Here is an 18,207-nt window from a genome sequence, read left to right on the forward strand (position 1 = left end):
TGTCCTACAAACTGCCACTGCATTTGCATAAGAAGTGTGTAAATTTCCTTTAAAGCTTGTTAAGTAGATACAGAGGAGCTTATGTATTAAAATGTTGAGACACCAAATTATTTTAATAACTAAAGTGGATAAAAACTTGAAGAAAATACGCTACTTCAAACTCACAAAGGCTAAATACATTTAAATAATTGTCTCTTCCAAGCATTCTTAGCAATAACTCTGTTGTGCTTTCTCTTGTACTGTACTTCAAAGGTAACTGGTGTTTTAACTTTTTGTATTTCCATGTGCTAAAGGGCTGATGTAGAAATCCAATGCTGATTTTTATTTAAAAGAAAAAATGTTATTTAAGACCTTTTACTGTCTAACCCCTCTCCATTCTGCTGGTCCATAATTGTATGCAGATAGGGAAGATGTACCTAGATTAAACTGATACTTAAACTGGGTCAAATGCAGACCTCTTGTCATTCATCAGTCAACTGGATATAACTTCAGTGATTTTAACGGCCTTTCGCCACATGCTGAACATGGTGTGGTTTTGTTTAGGCTGGATATTAAAGCTAGTCCCACTGCAAACAAGCACGTGATAAGTGTTCAAACTGTGAATGTGCACAAGCTTGCATATACAGTGTCTCAAAGTGCTTGAGCCCATGGTCCTCTGGAGGGAGAGAGGGAATGAACCCTGTGGTTCACAGACAGATGTTTCCAAATTCCCTGTCAATGCTCCCATTACTCCCCATTTTCTTGTTGGTATTTTTTGTTGGCACTTTCTTCTAGGAATTTAGCCTTTAGCTGTGTGGCATGCTCACCCCTCCCTTCCTGCTAGTGATTTTAATTCATAAAGAGGCTTACTCTCTTACTGGTGTCACACAGCATCAGAAATTGCTGTATCCTTAGTACAAAGCTGTTAACAAGGCAGTTGCTCATCTAACAGGCATTTATTGTTTCCACGTTTTAAATGCTTTATCTGAGCTTGGAAATACTGTTAAAACATTTTGATCAATTTTAAGGCTAAACCTGAACAGGTGCATAAAAGCAGCAAAGGACCCAGTCCTGCAAGGTGGAGTGTTCTGGCTCACCCTAAGACTCACTGCAATGGTCATACCCTAAAAATCTGCAGCATCCCTAAGGAAGATTTGTGTTCATCAGAAAATGAATGTTGGCATCTCTCCCTGAGTGTGCTTTGTGTCCCTGGTGATCCATAGCTACCGACCTCTAAACCTGCTGCTGTAAATAGGCCCAAAGTTCCTGCTACAGTCACAGTGTAGCTGTGATCCATTTCTATCGTTTTTGGAAGGAAACCCGTGACAGTCTGTAGGAAGAAAAAAAAAGAGAATGTAATTTATGTGCAAAAATGCCTATTAAACTTGTAAATCTGAGTACATGTTCCTGCTGGGTCTCTTTTCCTGAAACTCAGCTGGGTCATTCAGTCTTCCTTTGTTTCTAGTTTTAGTTGCAGGCTAGAAAAATTCTGGCTCCACAACTAAATTATGGCAGTTTCTTTCTTACTGCCCTTTAATCCATTCCGTGAATTTTGTGTTTAGCATTTTTCATATGCCAGAAGATGAGTGTGTATGATTTGGCAGATGCTCACAAAGATTCTTTTCAATACCCTGTCAGTGTGCTGTTTTATTTTGATTATCATAGTGCTCCATGGTGAAGTTGCTGACCCAACAGTTCAGAGAGATCTTTTCATGGCTTTCTTGATGCATACCTTTTTTTTTAATTCTGTTACAAAATTTTATGCTGGAAAATTACAAACTGTATAAGAAATTTCCTGAATATTGGAGGCATCTGGTGCTGGGTTTTTAGTTTAGGTTACTATGTCAGGAAGTCAGAAATTACATCCCAACTGAAGTTTACATTTCTTCATATTCGGTTCTGATTTAAAAAAACAACCCTGAACATAACAATGTAGCAGTTAAATGCTGGCATGTAAAATATTTAATCATCCTATGAGATTAACAAGGTCTTGTTTAGCAATTCAGAAGCATTTCTTCATTCATCAGGTTTCTGCTTCCTAGAGAAAAGAATGATTCTGTGCTAGCAGTCAGTGTTGGCATTTAGAAGAAGCTGAAAATGTGTGCCTGTGAAGGCTGGCATATAATACAAAAGCATTCTTCAGAAGTTGTGGTACTTTTAAAAAATGCATGTGACTAACTGCCTTTTAACCTTTTACCTTCACTTTGGCCAGTCTTGTAAAGTTAGACAGAGTAACTGCTTCTGCATGACTCATACAAGAGCAAACACAGGGACACAAGACTGGAGAGGCCCAGCCCAGCATGCTGTTGCCTGCGGCTGCAGTGAATAACCACCTTGTGCAAGAAAAGTACGTAGCTGTCCTGCGGCCAAAACTCCTGCTAATCGGCTGTGAAGCAAAGCTTTCACATGCTGGCTGCTCTGGCCAGCAATGCTCCACGGAAGAGGTCCCTCTACAAGCAAATAACAAGGAGAATTGGGAGTTGAGTATGTCCTGACTTCAGCCACCTCTTGAGGAACTTCCAGAGTTCAGTGAGGCTTGCGACAAGTCCTGATTGAGTTGACGAACTCCTCTAGCTAAAGAGATTTTCAATGTGGTTCTGCCAAAGAGAATAAAACCCAGGGAAATCAAATAAATTTGATACTAAGCTCTGCCGCAGCTGTTTTAACATCCCAGACCTTCCCATTTTTCCTTCCTTGCCAAGCTAGGCAACACAAATCACATTTACAGTTCCTTTTGCGTTGTACATGTGACATGGGTTTGCAGTGTAACAAGATTAGTTTTCCCTGTAATCCTCTTAAAATGTCCTTCGATTGTCTTTTCATCTTTTGGTGTTCTGGAACTTGGATTAATGGGATTGAGATTTATTCCACAAGTCATGTTTGATAAGCTGCTTTCAAGAATTAGTTGCCTACAAACACATTTAATTTGGAAAAGGCATTTTAATGGTAGCTGAATTATGCAGTGTTATGCCAAACATACTATAAGGCCTATTTATGTACTTGCAGTATGTATGTCTGTAGATACTACTAGACAAGGAGGTGAATAAAACAAGACAGGCTTACTCATTTCAGGGTGTCTGAAATCCCTCCTGTGGCTTCTCTAGGCAGAGTTGCAGAGCCTTCGCTCTATGTTTGCAAACTAGCTGACAAATCGACCATGTGCCTTTTCTTGTTCTCATCGCATTTCAAGCACTATCCTTGAACTACCCCTTCCATTGGTCCCACAGGACATATTCACCTTGCCATCAGCTTGATCTGGTCCCCTTGTCACTGAATCCCTATTTAATTAGTAAAAGCCTGATACCAAAGTAACAGCTGGATTGCTGAAGCACTGATGTGACAAGTCACACAATGCTAACACCTCATACCAGTCAGAGTGAGCAAGTGAACACCTATGCCTGGTGCCTTAGTGTAACCAGTGTGTATTTTACAAACAGAAAAACCCCAAAGAGTGCAGCAATTACATGATTTTGAGCTAGCCTAGCCCAGAGCTGCTTACTGCAGAACACAGGGTTGTTGAACTCCTGTGTTTAGCCCAAAAGACCACCCTGCCTATGTAAAACTGCATATGGCTTTGTGCCTTCCCCTGCCTCTTGCACTCTGACTCCATTTCAACCCCATCTCTTTAGTTGGTCTTATTCTAGTGACAAAAGTTCCTACCTTCCCCAGGAGGTGCTGGGAGGGGGGGGTCATGGCTGCAGAACATTTATTCCTGAATCATACGGTGGTATCCCCTGCTATACCACTGGTGAGGGATGAAATGCTGTGCTTGACTGACCTCTCTGAATAGATGTACACACTCTGTGAGTGTAGGGCACTGAAAATACCTTCAATGTGTTTTCAAAGATGTCATGTGGCAGGTCTCCACTAGATATGGATGACTGGATTCACCCTCCAAGGTGAATTTATAGCTATAAAATCACTGCATGTGGCAGTGCTTGGATTACCAAAATCACTGCACATGGCAGCGCTCAGGTTACAAGGCAGGCTGTTCTCATTCAAGACACATCCTTTGCCCTCTATTCCATTCCTCGTGTTACTCAGTGGCAAACTACTTAATGCAACATAATTTGCCTGTCTAGGGCCACCCAATAGTAAAATAACTGCTACTGTGATGCGAGGGTCCCCCAAACTGCGGTAGGCATCCCCCCAGTGACACAAACCTGAGGTGCAACCCAGTCGCCCATCAGCAGGGAGCCTGAGCTGGCAGAAATACAGTGGTGTAAGTGGGCAGTCCTTGAATTAATGGTTTGGGGGCTCCTGCTCTGGATTAAGGTTGGGTCACAGGCTTCATGTTGCCACTGCATTTGCACGTGCCTTTGGACAAGTCACTAAACACCTCTGAACCCGCCGGGGTTGTTTTTTTTCCTTTGTAAGAAGAAAACGAAGAGAAAATTAAATTTCCAAAGCCATACTCGCCGACGCTGGCAAAGCGCGGTAGACGTACCGATGCCCCAAGCCTGGGGCACAGGCAGCACTTGCCCAGTTTCAATCTCCGGACCTCCCCTACACCCACACCGGGGCCCAGTGCCGCCCCGCGGTGCCGCAGCCCGGCGGTAGGCCTGCAGCCGCGCCCGCCTTCACCCGTTCTCCTTACATCAAGCCCGGGCACCCTACCGGCCCTGGAGCGGGCTGCAGGCACTAAACGCGCTCCCCGCCATGAGGTGAACGGGGCCAGCGAGCAGCGGCGCGGCCGAGCTCGCCCCGCGCCCCGTCCTGCCCTCCACCGCGAAATGGCGGCCCCGCTGCCGGGCGCACCTCGCGCCACCTCTACCGGCTCCGAGCCCGTCGGAGCGCGGAGTGAACGACTCACGCCATCGCCTCCCTTAGGAGCGGGAGCCCCTCCACAGGGAACGGGAGGGGAGGGCAGGAAAGGGGAGGGCAGGACAAACGACTGCTCCCGCCGGCTGCCCGAGCAGCACCGCCCAACATGGCGCCGTGCGCCCGCCCGCCCTCCCGCCTCAGCGTGGGCGGGCCCGGGGCGGGGCCGGCGGCCCCTATAAAAGCCCTCGCGCGGCGCCCATCGCTCTCTTGCTCCGGCGTGGCTGAGGTGAGTGTGGGTCGGGTTCTGGGGGGGGGGCGGGCGGGCGGGCGATGGTGGGTCCGGGCTATCCCCTTCTGCCCTTTCTTGCTGGGGCCCCTACCCCGCCTTGTCGGGCTTCTGGCGGCCGCCGGCATCGCCTCGTCACCCGCCCGCTCGCTGAGGGAGCGGTGTGGGCCGGCAGCATGGCCGCCTCTTCTCGGCTCCGCCTTGGGGGGCCCCGTCCCCAAGTGCTCTTCTCTGGGCTACCGCCCTGTTTCCCGACGAGCGGCCGCCGTTCCCGGGGAGGTCTTAGACGAGGTCACCCGGACCCGCCGGGGGGGGGGGGGGGGGGGCGGGAGCGTGGCGCGGGTGTGCGGCCGTGGGCCACCCGGGGCCTCTCTGGTGGACGTGATGACATTTTTTTCCCCGTCAGAGCGACAGTGTTGATTTCTCACTGTTCAAGCCAAATCGTGTCTGATGCACCAGAGGGCAGCGCCCGCTGTGTCCCACGCACTTGCGGGGCCCGGTACTAACTGTTCCCTTGGGCTTTGCTCGCAGGACGCTGCCGAGGCGGAGGGTGCAGAGACTGCGGGAGACCTGATGGGCGGCAGGGTCAGGCATGCGGCTTGCTCGGCTGAGAGAAGGGGGGGGCGGTTTAAGGGAATCTTGGTAGATAAAACACTGCTTAATAATTATCTAGGCTGCTGTGCAGCCCAAAGAATCAAGCTGATAGATAGTGTTCAATGTTTTGCCAATTATTGTATAAAATAACTGAGGTAAGAAGTCCTGCAGTTCCTCACAAAGGACAGTTCCTGGTAAGAGCTAGAGACTTGCCTTAAGAACCAGCTAAAACCGACCCTGCGGTTTGGATCAGAGCCAAGGAACATCTGAGTCTGCACAAGAGTAAAAGGTTACTAGCAGTGACGAAGAGGGAGTTGTCTGCCTTCATCTTCACGACCCCCGACGACCACCACAAGGAGGGGCTGCGCAAGCGCAGTCAGGAGGAATTTATGAAAATGACTCCTTGGGACTAATTTTAATATGAAGTGGGGATAGGTCATGCATATGTATAGGCGTATTGAGAAACCTTATGTATATGTAATACTTGACTGTATAAATTTGGAGCTAGTTGCCTCGTCAGGCGTGCATGACTTTGGTGGGACTAACCCCCTGTGCTGCCCAGCACTGAATAAACATACTTAATTTACAATCTCACAGGCTGTGAAATCTGTTTTCAACATGTCAGTTTGGTGAGCCAGGCAGGAGACTCTGCTTGGCTGCGCGATCCGCTGGAGCGGACGCCCCTAGGCATGCCCCGAGAACTTCTCTCGGAGGAGCCTCTGCTCCCAGCTGCTCACCGCAGGAGGAGACAACAACCTTCTGAAGCCGTGGACTAAACACGGTATGTTTTACAAGGGAAGCCTGTATGTCATACACATGGCCGGGGCAGCTGGTAAATCACGCAGAGACGTCTGGTGTGCAGCATAGTCCCCGTATGGGAGGAGGGTACCCTGTATACTAACAAGGGGATTTGCTGACTGATAGGGTGGCTGCTAGCCATCTTGGGAGCAGATCAAGCAAATCTGAGCTCACTGCTGCATCCCAGTGCCGGGAGCCAGGATGGACCTACCGATGAGTGGTATAAAAGAGGCAGGAGAAAGGTAAGAGGACCTCCTCGCAATTGCGCTTGGTGTATCTTTATATTTGCAGCTGTTGGATGGATGTTAACTGGGATGATGAATAGTATAATTTGAATCATGTTTTTCTGTTTGTGTTTAGATAATTTATGAATATATGTTGATGAAGGAACAGGGTGAAAGGAATGACTCCTTCCCTGGTTTGGACTTGAACCTTGGGAGTATTTGAATGAAAGTGGGCATTGGATAGAAAGGGGGAATGAGCAGTATTATTTAAAGGGAGCATATATTATTTTTGTGGGGTGGAAAGTGGCTTTAGACTGGGAACAGCTTTCAGATGTCTATAAGTTCCAGTGTTGGTGGACAAATAGGGGTATTTCCCTGCTTTACATGTGGGCTTGTTCTTAGGCTATATGAAATCTGGCACCATGCTTGGGTTTTGTTGAAGTGCAGATTTTGTGGGAAAAGGTGGTATTGTATATCCAGTAGGCAGAAGGCAGAGTGCCTGAAGTGCTTTCCCCAAACCCCAGTTTCATAATTGGGAAAGAACCCAACAAGAATCTGAAGTAGTGATGTTGGTGTGTGGAAAGGAAAATCTGATCCCAGAAATCTGGGATGTGTGGGAAGAGGACTGGGAGAAAACTAAGGAAGTGTGAGAAGCGATTTGTGTGGAAACTCACTAAAAGAATTAGCAAGAGCAAAAGTAAGAATCAATAGAAGTTATAAAATGGGTAACACTCAAGGGGGAATTTTGAAAAGAGTCTTTTAGGGTGTGTACTCGCTCATTGAAAAGGTATTGTTGTCAGGACTGGAGGCATGGAAAGCAGGAAGACCCTTATTAAATATTGTAACTAATGGTGGCCTTTGTATAAATTGGAAAGCGAAGCTAATTGGCCACTCAATGGGCAATTGATTATAATACTCTTTTGCAACTGATGTTTTTAAGGAGAGAAGGAAAGTGGGATGAAGTCTCATGCAGATATGTTTTTTTTACCCTCTGAAATAATCCAGAGTGGCAAAGGAACTGTGGGATGGTACCACCACAGGACCCCATCATGGTACTCACACTTGAGTGAGAAAATAACAGAGCTTAGAGGTAAACTGAGGTGGTGTTGCTCGGCATGTAGTATTGGACAAAGGTGTACTAAAGCAAACAAAATTCACCAGGTACCAACAAGATGTAACCGATTTGTGTAAGGCTCCCCCTCGACCACAGGGGCAGGAGGCGGACTCGGACAGAACTTCCAGCCCCCGGACAGTCCTGTATCTTCCTGTAATAGGAAGAAATCTGCCGCAACAGCCTTGCCAAGCACCTCTCTGAGAGGCGGTAGGGCCTGATGGTGGGACGATGCTAATCAAGGTACCCTTTTCCACCACTGATTTAGGGGAATAGAAAAGGGCTGCAAAGGATTACAGGAGTGATCAGGTAAGCGTAACCAAACATTTCCAGTTTATTGTAAAACAGCGTAACCCTGATTGGAAAGACATATAGCTATCATTAGAATATATGACTGAGACAGAGAAACAACTGATTTTAAAAACAGCAGGGAATTTGGCTGAAGATCATTATAGGATTACCGGAGGGGACGTTGAGGAATATATCCCTCTCCAAGATCCGAAGTGGGATGTTAATAGATCTGCGCATATGGAAAAACTGCAGGAGTATCAGGAGTGGATCATGGAGGGAATGGAGAGGGAAATCCCCAAGACTATAAATTGGTCAGCTTTATATGCAGTCAAACAAGGTCATTCTGAGTCCCCATCCAAATTCCTGGATCGACTGAGGGATGTAATGCACCGCAGCACACTGCTGGATCCTGGGTCAGAGGTAGGGATACAAAAATTAGCCTCCCTGTTTTGGGGTCAATCCACAGGGGATATAAGGCACAAACTCCAGAAGTTATGCCCTACAGAAAGTAGAAATTTGGAAGTATTGTTGGATGAAGCATGGAGGGTATTTAGTAGAGAGAGGAAAAATATAGTCAAGGGCAAAGGAAACTAATGGCAGTCATCCAGGAAGAGGAGGAAAAGAGGCCTAGAAGAGACGTGTCCCGACTAGGCAAAGATCAATGTGTTTTGTGTAAGAAATTAGGTCATTGGAAAAAGGAATGTCCAAGGAACAAGGAGAGGGGGTGAAGCAATCGGGCAGTAAGAACAGTAGCCCATGTGAAGGAAGATTGACAGGGGCCTGGGGAATCCATCCTAGTGGATCCACTGGTTATAATTAAGCTAGGGAGGAAATAACAAGAGGTAGAATTTTTGGTTGATACAGGGGCAACGTACTCTGTTTTGAATTAAGCCTTGATGCCCCTGGGAGATGATTATGTCATGGTAAAAGGGGTGACTGGCCAAAGTGAAAAGGCATATTTTTGTAAGCCTTTAGAATATAAATTAGGAAAACAATGGGGCATGCACAAATTTTTGTATATGCCTAACTCCCCAAAGGCACTTTTGGGGAGAGATTTGTTGGAACAATTGGGGGCAAAGATTGTATTTGAGAAGGGAGAAATTACTCGAGGTAAAAGATATGCAATATATTCAGATATTGAGTCTAACTTTAACCAGTCTCCACTCAGAAGGAAAAATTAGCGAGGAAGTCTTAGATCAGGTGTACCCTGGGGTATGGGCCACCAATGTACCTGGAAGAGTGAAAAATGCTCCACCTGTTGGAAGTCAGGCTCAAGGAAGGCCAACAACCGGTGAGAATTAAACAATATCCCCTAAAGAAGGAACACAGGGAAGGAACCCGGCTGGTAGTAGAAAAACTTTTGCAATTAGGATTATTAAAAGAGTGTGAATCTGATTTCAACACTCCTATATTACCCATTCAGAAACCTGATGGGTCATATCGAGTGGTCCAGGACTTAAGGGCTGTGAATAAGATAACTGAGGACCTTTACCTGGTAGTGGCAAATCCATACACCTTGCTGACTGTGTTGACACCCGAACTAACCTGGTTTACTGTTTTAGACTTGAAGGATGCTTTCTTTTGCCTCCCTCTCCATGAAGCCAGCCAAAAATTACTTGCATTCGAATGGGAAAACCCCAAGAATGGTTGGAAGACCCAGCTCACTTGGACAGTGTTGCCACAAGGATTTAAGAATAGTCCTATCATTTTCAGCAATGAGCTGGCGAAAGACTTGGAATCCTGGGAAATCCCATCTGAGGAAGGAAAATTGTTACAGTATGTGGATGATATCCCAATTGCCACCAAAACAGAAAATAACTGTATGACCTGGATGCTGAATTTCTTGGGGCTCCAGGGGTACCAGGTATCTAAGAAGGTGGCCCAGGTGATGCAGCCCAAAGTGAATTATTTGGGCTATGAAATTAGTGCTGGACAAAGAACTTTGGGACAGGCTCGCAAAGAAGCAATATGCCAAACCCAGAGACCTCGGATGGTAAAAGAGTTACGGACTTTTCTGGGGATGACTGGGTGGTGCTGACTGTGGATCTAAATGGACTGCTTGTTAAACCACTGTATGCACTAACAGCCACTGAGCAGAAACACCTTGAGTGGAATAAGGAAACCAAATGAGCCTTTGAGATACTGAAAAAGGCTTTGATGTCAGCCCCGGCCTTAGGAGTCCCAGACAGGAGTAAGCTGTTTTTTCTTTTCTCTCACGAGCAGCAGGGCATTGCCCTGGGAATATTAGCACAAGATCTGGGTCCATATCGATGGCCAGTTGCCTACTTCTCTAAGCAGTTAGATGCGACTGCAAAGGGTTGGCCTAGATGCCTGCGGGCAGTTGCAGCTGTGATACTGAACATACAGGAAGCCTGGAAGTTCACTCTGGGCCAGAAAATGACCGTTTTGGTGTCCCATACAGTATCAGCAGTACTGGAAGCAAAGGGTGGATACTGGCTCTCTCCACAGAGATTCCTGAGATATCAGGCTATACTGGTAGAACAGGATGATGTGGAGATCGTAGTTACTAACACTGTCAACCCAGCTTTCCTCAGTGGAAACACAGGAGAACTGGTGCATCATGACTGCTTGGAAACTATCAAAGCAACATCTGCAAGCTGTCCAGACCTGAGGGACAGGCCTATGGAAAACGGAGAAAACTGGTTCACAGACAGAAGCAGTTAGTGGTAGGTGACGTGTGGGATGTGCCATTACTACCAGTCAAGAAGTAATAATAGAGTCGGGGCCATTGCCCGTGAATACCTCTGCACAGAAGGCAGAAATAATTGCCCTGACCTGCGCCCTGGAATTGGCCCAAGGCAAAGTTGTGAATATTTATACAGACTCAAACTATGCCTTCGGGGTTGTACATGCACACGGAGCAATCCAGAAAGAAAGAGGATTATTGAACTCTCAAGGGAAAAATATCAAACATGTAGAAGAAATCTTGAAGCTATTGGAGGCTGTCCAACTTCCTGAGAAAGTGGCAATCATGCATGTTAAGGCACACCAGAAAGTGAGCTCAGATTTAGAAAAAGGAAATGAGCTGGTGGACAGAGAGGCAAAACAAGGAGCTAAAACAGAGGTAAAAACAGAAGGGGCTCTAGTCCCTGACAGGAGAATCTCTCTAGAAGGTAAGCCAGAGTATACTGAGGAAGATCAGAAGCTTCTTACAGATCTAGAAGGGTCATATAATGAAGAGGGGTGGGCTCATACCCCACAAAGGAAACTAATCATTCCCTCTTGCCTACTATGGTATCTAGTATGGGAGGAACATAGGAAAAGACATTGGGGAATAGAGGCTTTGTATAAACATTTAATAAGATAAATTGTGGCCAGAAATTTGTACATGAAGGTGAGACAGGTGACTCAACAGTGTGACCTTTGCCTCCAGACTAATCCTAAGAATACCCCCAGGCCAGAAATGGGCCAAATTGGGAAAGGAAATAGGCCCGGACAACAATGGCGGATTGATTTTACAGAACTTGCAAGAAAAGGGGGGGTATTGATATTTATTAGTATTAACTGATACCTTTTCAGGTTGGCCAGAAGCATTCCCAACCAGAACAACTAAAGCTTGGGAAGTAACTAAAATATTAGTACAAGAGATAATACCATGCTTTGGATATCCAGCAACTATATCCTCTGACAGAGGACCACATTTTGTCTCAAAAGTGGTACAACAAATTAGCCATCATTTGGGCATAGATTGGCAGCTTCATACCCCATATCGCCCTCAGTCGAGTGGCCAAGTGGAAAAAAATGAACCACTTAATTAAACAGCGAATTGTGAAATTAGGACAAGAAGCAAACTTGGCCTGGCCTCAGTCTCTTCCTTTAGCCCTTTTGCACATACAAACAAGACCAAGGGCGAAGGAAGGACTGAGCTCCTTTGAAATCTTGTATGGACAACCCTGTGGAATACGGAGAGGGATGTCCGTACAAGCTGGGGACAAAATTATGACTTCCTACATGGTGGCATTGGGCAAGCAGCTCAATAGAATCAGAAAGCATGGGATTGGGACTTGGGGGAGAGGTTTAGATGGACCTGTGCACAATATACAACCTGGAGATTATTTGTATATAAAGCCTCTTACAGAAAAAACTCTGGAACCACAGTGGAAGGACTGTTCCAGGTACTCCTCACCTCCTTTACAGCAATCAAGATCAAAGAACAGAATGCCTGGGTACATCACACTAGATTAAAAAAAGCTCCATGAAAGGTTTGCACCTCTGAAGTCCAGGGACCCCTGAAGCTCAAACTGCAAAGATAGAATGTGGATTAAGATTTGCATAATCCTGGTAAACCTACAGGCAATTAGTGTGGCTGCTTGGCAAGAGAATTTGTATGTACAATTGACACGGAACATTACTCAAATTATAAACAAGACTGATTGTTGGGTTTGTACCCAAATGCCAAGGCATTCTGGTCATGGAGTGCCCTTGATAGGTGTCCCATTGCCATTGAATGTCTCTTGGACAAATGTTACTTTCTGGAAAAATACCACTCTCAGGAAAGATCCCCAAGCCAAGTGGGGCCAAAGGTTGGAAATGAAAACAATAATAGCCAATATGTCAGGAGTCTGTTGCCTGTTAAGCTCAGGGAATGGTACGTTTGCTGGGGAATATTCAAGTTGCAATAAATCCATCTCATTGAACATGACAACTATTGACCCAGCATTTCAGTTACTTAATTACGCTGGCCTCCCGGTTCCGTTAGGAACAGGGTGGTATTGGTTATGTGGTACAACAGCCCAGAAGACTTTGCCTCTGGGTGGCAGGGAGCAGGTACTTTAGGTGCCCTGGTTCCCAACATTACTATTATTGATAAAAAACCACGGAATCCCATGAGAAGAAAACGAAGAGCCGCTTCAATCAAACTGAAGGACGAGTAACCCCTTAATAGAAAGGCCGATGGGGTATCATAGCTTCGTGCCATGGCTAATCCCATCTCTGAGGGTTAGCGAGTTAGAAAAGGCTATAGTAAACATCTCAGCTGTAATAGAGATAATTGAGAATAAAGCCATAGATGCTATTGGAGCGCTCCAAGAAGAAACTATTGGTTTATCAAAAATAGTATCACAAAATTGTATGGCTCTAGATCTATTATTAGCCTCACAAGGAGGGGTATGCACAGTGATCAATGTTAGTTGTTGCATGTATGTGGACCAGAGTGGGCGAATTACTGATGACTTACGGGAGATCAGGCAACAAGCAAAAATCCTGCATGAAGTAACTCAAGATGACACCTCTTGGGGATTTTCTGAGCTGTGGGAAGAGCTAACCTCTTGGTTACCAGACTTAATGTGGTTAAAGCAATTGTTTGCCACTGAGATAATAATAATCCTTTTGTCTATAATCCTTTGTATAGCAGTTTGATGTGGTTTATGGTGTTTTCAGAACACAGGAGATTGATTCCTACAGTGAATGGAAGAAGAACCAATTATGATAGAAACTTGAGTCTAATAAATATTTTGAGAGAATGCTAGATAGGGAAACACTGTATTAGAATTAGGTCTAGTAGAAGAATTTACTACTTTTCTAGAAAAGGGGGGACTGAGAGAAGAGGGGTTAAGGGAATCTTAGTAGATAAAACACTGCTTAATAATCTAGATTGCTGTGCAGCCCAAAGAATCAAGCTGATAGGGTTTAATGTTTTGCCAATTATTGTATGAACTAACTGAGGCAAGAAGTCCTACAGTTCCTCACAAAGGACAGTTCCTGAGAAGAACTAGAGACTTGCCTTAAGAACCAGCTAAAACCGACCCTGTGGTTTGGATCAGAGCCAAGGAACATCTGAGTCTGCACAAGAGTAAAAGGTTACTAGCAGTGACGAAGAGGAGTTGTCTGCCTTCATCTTCACGACCCCCGACGACCACCACAAGGAGGGGCTGCGCAAGCGCAGTCAGGAGGAATTTATGAAAATGACTCCTTGGGACTAATTTTAATATGAAGTGGGGATAGGTCATGCATATGTATAGGCGTATTGAGAAACCTTATGTATATGTAATACTTGACTGTATAAATTTGGAGCAAGTTGCTGCATATTGAGAAACCTTATGTATATGTAATACTTGACTGTATAAATTTGGAGCAAGTTGCTGCATATTGAGAAACCTTATGTATATGTAATACTTGACTGTATAAATTTGGAGCTAGTTGCCGCGTCAGGCGCGCATGACTTTGGTGGGACTAACCCCCTGTGCTGCCCAGCGCTGAGTAAACATACCTAATTTACAATCTCACAGGTCGTGAAGTCTATTCTCCGCATGTCGCCGCCATGTCAGAGCCTCTGGCAGGTGGGAATGGTAAGTCCTTAAAGTAACTGTTCCTCATTGGTTTAAAAAATATATGTTTTGGGGTTGTTTTTTTTCTTTGAAAAAGAGTTCCTGAGTTGCTTCTGCAATGCTTTGTCAGGTTGGTGTCCCTGGAGACTTGACAGATGTGTAGGTTTGACCGCTGGCTTAGATACCGTGCAGCTGGCAGCAGAGAGGGCTCCCTCCTGAAGAAACCTTGCCGTCAGGCCCGTCGTGCCTTGTCTCGCTCGCGTTGTGTGCGGGGTGGCGGGTCCAGTAGGGCAGGAAAGCTGCAGCCTGGGAGGGGTGGCGGGTTGATGGCTCCGAGCCCCTGGCAGGTGCCCCGTGGCCGGAGGGCCGGGGACCAGGCCACGCTGGGGACACGATGGTTGGTGCTCTGCTGCAGGCCTGGCATGGGGCAGAGCTAGCCTGGCTGTGGTGGGCCCCTGTGGGAGAGACTGGTTCTAGTTTTCCTGCCCTGCCCCTTGCTGGTAGGTGGGCAGTAGCGTTCGTGGCGTGGGACATGCAGTGTTCGTGGCCGAGCTGTTCCCTCTGCCTGGGCTCTGGCAATTGCGTGGCATTTACTGTTCCACGTGGGACCTCCTGCCTTTGTGTTGGGAAGGCGGAAGCCTCTCGTGGCCATAAAGGCTGAGCCTGCAGGAGTGCATAACCTGTTATCTCTGCCTGCCTCCCCTTTTTCTGTCCATCTTGTGCTCTGTTGCAGAAACCCCATCAGTGTTTTTTTCTCTGGACTTGTACAGTATTTCCCCCGTCACATGTACTCGTTGAGCGTGCCAACGAGCCAGCTCTTCCTGGGGAGGGATTTGCGTGAATTCACTCATTGCCTGCGGGTTTGCCGGGCAAGGTGGGTATGTGGTACAGCTGCTGTGGGTGTGCAGCCTCCTAATTCCTGGGGACTCGCTGGTGTAAGCGATGACTGAATTTTCTCCCCACCAGAGCGACAAGTGTTGAATTCTCGCTGTTCAAGCCGGATCATGTCTGATGCACCAGCGGGGAAGTGCTGCTGTGTCCCACGTGCTGCCAGGGCCTGGTGCTGACTGTTCCCTTTGGCTTTACTCGTAGGGTGCTGCAAAGGCAGTGGGGGTGTTGAGCCTCTGGGAGACCTGATGTGATGGCTGTAGGTGGCAGCGACGAATTGTGTGATGAGGGCAGTTGCCTGGTTTGTTCCACCATGCCTGAACCTCTAGCAAGTAAGAACGGTAAGTCTTTGATCCACTTATGTATGCTGATCTAAATAAAAAAAAGGAAAAAAACCTTTCTGTAAGGGATTTGGTTCTGCAATGCTTTGATGGGTTAGTGTCTCTGGAGATTTGACAGATGTGTAGATTTGAGCAATCCAACAGGGGCCCTTTTAAGTGTTGTAGCTGATTATTAACACTTGTTGAAATACACAAGTTTCCTTTTGCCATCTTTCTTGCAGGGTTTAATACCTTGTCAGTTGCTATGGTCATGAAGATTTTTCAAATGTAATTGATTGCCTTTTAATGTTCATCTGAAGAGCATCTGTCATGATGACTTCAGACTTTTCCCCACCAGATTGGCAATGCTGATGCAAACTTCTGTTGTAGCCAGATTGACTGATTCCACAGATGCAATGTGCTTCAGTTCCTCGTGTGGGTCCATATTGAGGCTACATGCCCTTGCTTGCACCTCTGTTGCAGGGAAACTACATGTATGCTGCATGCTTTGAGGGCAGGCAGCACTGGAGGGTGCTGTCTGCACATACAGTAACACCGGTTGTATAATACTATCTGACATGCGTGAAAGACTTGAGGATCAAAAGTGAAGGAATTCTTGCTTTCAAAAGATCTCAAGTAAATGGCAGAGAGCTCTGACAGGTTTCAATTTAACTTCAACAGCATAAGCATAGCTTTTTTTTTGTCTTGCCCCATTTAAGCACTGTTAAAATAAGGTGCTTCTAACAGGGAGCTTTTGTTCTTGATATTTTTTTTCTTTTGGGGGGAGTATTTTTTCCCTTTGAATGGAAGGTTCTCAACGCCTTGAGGTGTGGATGAAAGTCAACTTCCAGCAATGTGTCTATTTGCAAGAGAGAGATTGCTTTTGGTGTTCTTTTTCTTCCCCCCCCCCCCTTTTTTTTTTTTATAGAAGATCAATGATGTGACATCTTCTTTGATTAGGATTTCACTAATGCTCTAGAAAATGTGCTTAAGAGCACTTCATGGGATAAAAAGCTATTGTCACTGGCTTCATTCAGTTACAGCCTTCTGTTGCTGTTCAGGTGCCTGTTGTGCAGCTATAGAATCTCCAAGGAGGCTGGAATCTCCTTGGTAGCCTGTATCTATGAAGAGCATAAATGACCTTTTTATATGGCACTCTTGAATTCAAAAAGAGCACGAGTGGTCTGTGTCAGATGATGAAGCTGTAGAGCTGACCAAATATGTTATGTTACTCTGGGACTCCCTGCTCAGTCAGCTCCCCAAGGCTTTTATGAAGTACTACTCTAAAAGCTCCCACCATGCAGTTTTATGAGTGCATCTATTTGGAGTGCCTGGCAGTGAGGAAGTTTTTGCTGTTTGCAGAGCACCCCTTGCTGTCTAATAGTTTGGGGGGCGGGATTTGAGAGCTATATATTTGCTGTTTCTGGTAGAGTGGACTGATGATGTTGACTGTTTTTTTGACAGGTTGAGATTTGTCAGAAATTGACCTGGGATCTGCTGTGATTTCAGTGTACTAGCAGAAAGCTGTCTTCTGCTAATGATGTCCCTCTCCATGCTACTGCCTGTGATCGCTTGTCCAAGCTACAGCATTCACATCGCCCTGCAACAGCTCTGGTCTTTTCTCAGAGCTAGCAGGAGTGATAAACTGGTGTCCTGCCAACTTACAGATGGAGGGTGTTATTTTTCTTGGTATGAGGCATTTAACTGTAATGGATTCTGGAACTTGCTGCATTTTTAGTGTAATTGGATGCTTTTGTCTGCAAGGGCTGCATTCGCCACCTGACAGCTAGTGTTATCCTACCATAATCATTAAAAGTAAGGAAACCTCTCCTTAGAAAGTGACTGTCAAGTATGGGAGGATGGCCTTCTGTGTAACGAGAGGGGGGTTCAAGTCTTGGTTCTCCCCTGTCATCCAGAAAGCTTTAGTAATGTATCATTGGCAGCCCGTAAAGTGGGAAGGGGCATCTTGGATGCTGCAGTGCAATGTGCGTTTCTGTACCGTTTCGAGTCTTATTTTCAATAAAATCTGAGTACTGGGTGAATTCAGCTGGTGACTGAAATTCTCTTTACATGCTTTTAACAGCCGATTTCTGGATCTCGTAATTGTTTTGGGGAGTTGGATGGCAACAGTGCTTTTTTGTAGTGATTGCTTACATGGAGCTGCCTGCTGCCTCAAGCTAGGAGAAAGGGGCATGATCTCATGGCAATATAGCTTCTTCAGATACCCTGAAGTAAAAGTGCTTAGCTGAGACTTGTGGCTGCTGCTGTGCTGCAGGAAGCATCACTAGGGCACAGTTCTCTGTATGTAAACAGCTGGGTGCTAAAGTTCGACAACAGGTCTGTCTTCTGGACCAAGGGGAGAGGCGTAGTCTGCACTTTGTTTCTGTTTGGACAAGGGCTGTCCCTTAGCTTCTCCCTTAGATCCTGTGCGGGGAGCAGCTGGTGTAGAACATGAGTCAGCTGGGATTTTAGCTGGCTTGGTAAAAGGTGTGGATTAGCATGTTCCCAGGTAAGTCGCTGGCTTTGCAAGTTCTTCTGTACATGAGTCTTACAGAACAGTGACAGCAGTCTGGGAAGGAATGGAAGCTGATGTCAGCTTCTGTGAGGATATGGACATTTCCCTTGTGCGGTGTGTTCAGCTGACAGGAATGACTGCTTCTGGCTA

General features: G+C 46.1%; 2 long non-coding RNA genes and 3 other non-coding genes across 5 annotated transcripts; all 5 read left to right on the plus strand.

Moving 5' to 3' along the window:
• Positions 1-4,381: 4,381 nt before the first annotated feature.
• LOC126045691 (uncharacterized) lies at positions 4,382-6,217 on the plus strand. The gene is made up of 2 exons (XR_007508128.1): positions 4,382-5,029; positions 5,561-6,217. It is a non-coding gene; the product is annotated as an uncharacterized LOC126045691 (long non-coding RNA).
• LOC126045937 (small nucleolar SNORD12/SNORD106) lies at positions 5,401-5,489 on the plus strand. The gene has a single exon (XR_007508172.1). It is a non-coding gene; the product is annotated as a small nucleolar SNORD12/SNORD106 (small nucleolar RNA).
• An 8,076-nt stretch (positions 6,218-14,293) lies between the features above and the next one.
• On the plus strand, positions 14,294-17,511 carry LOC126045692 (uncharacterized). The gene is made up of 3 exons (XR_007508129.1): positions 14,294-14,355; positions 15,427-15,563; positions 17,007-17,511. It is a non-coding gene; the product is annotated as an uncharacterized LOC126045692 (long non-coding RNA).
• On the plus strand, positions 15,264-15,355 carry LOC126045938 (small nucleolar SNORD12/SNORD106). Its single transcript, XR_007508173.1, has one exon. It is a non-coding gene; the product is annotated as a small nucleolar SNORD12/SNORD106 (small nucleolar RNA).
• On the plus strand, positions 15,864-15,957 carry LOC126045939 (small nucleolar SNORD12/SNORD106). Its single transcript, XR_007508174.1, has one exon. It is a non-coding gene; the product is annotated as a small nucleolar SNORD12/SNORD106 (small nucleolar RNA).
• Positions 17,512-18,207: the final 696 nt, after the last annotated feature.

The sequence above is a fragment of the Accipiter gentilis genome, chromosome 14 (genome assembly GCF_929443795.1).
Source record: "Accipiter gentilis chromosome 14, bAccGen1.1, whole genome shotgun sequence".
In the NCBI taxonomy this organism is placed as follows: domain Eukaryota; kingdom Metazoa; phylum Chordata; class Aves; order Accipitriformes; family Accipitridae; genus Astur; species Astur gentilis.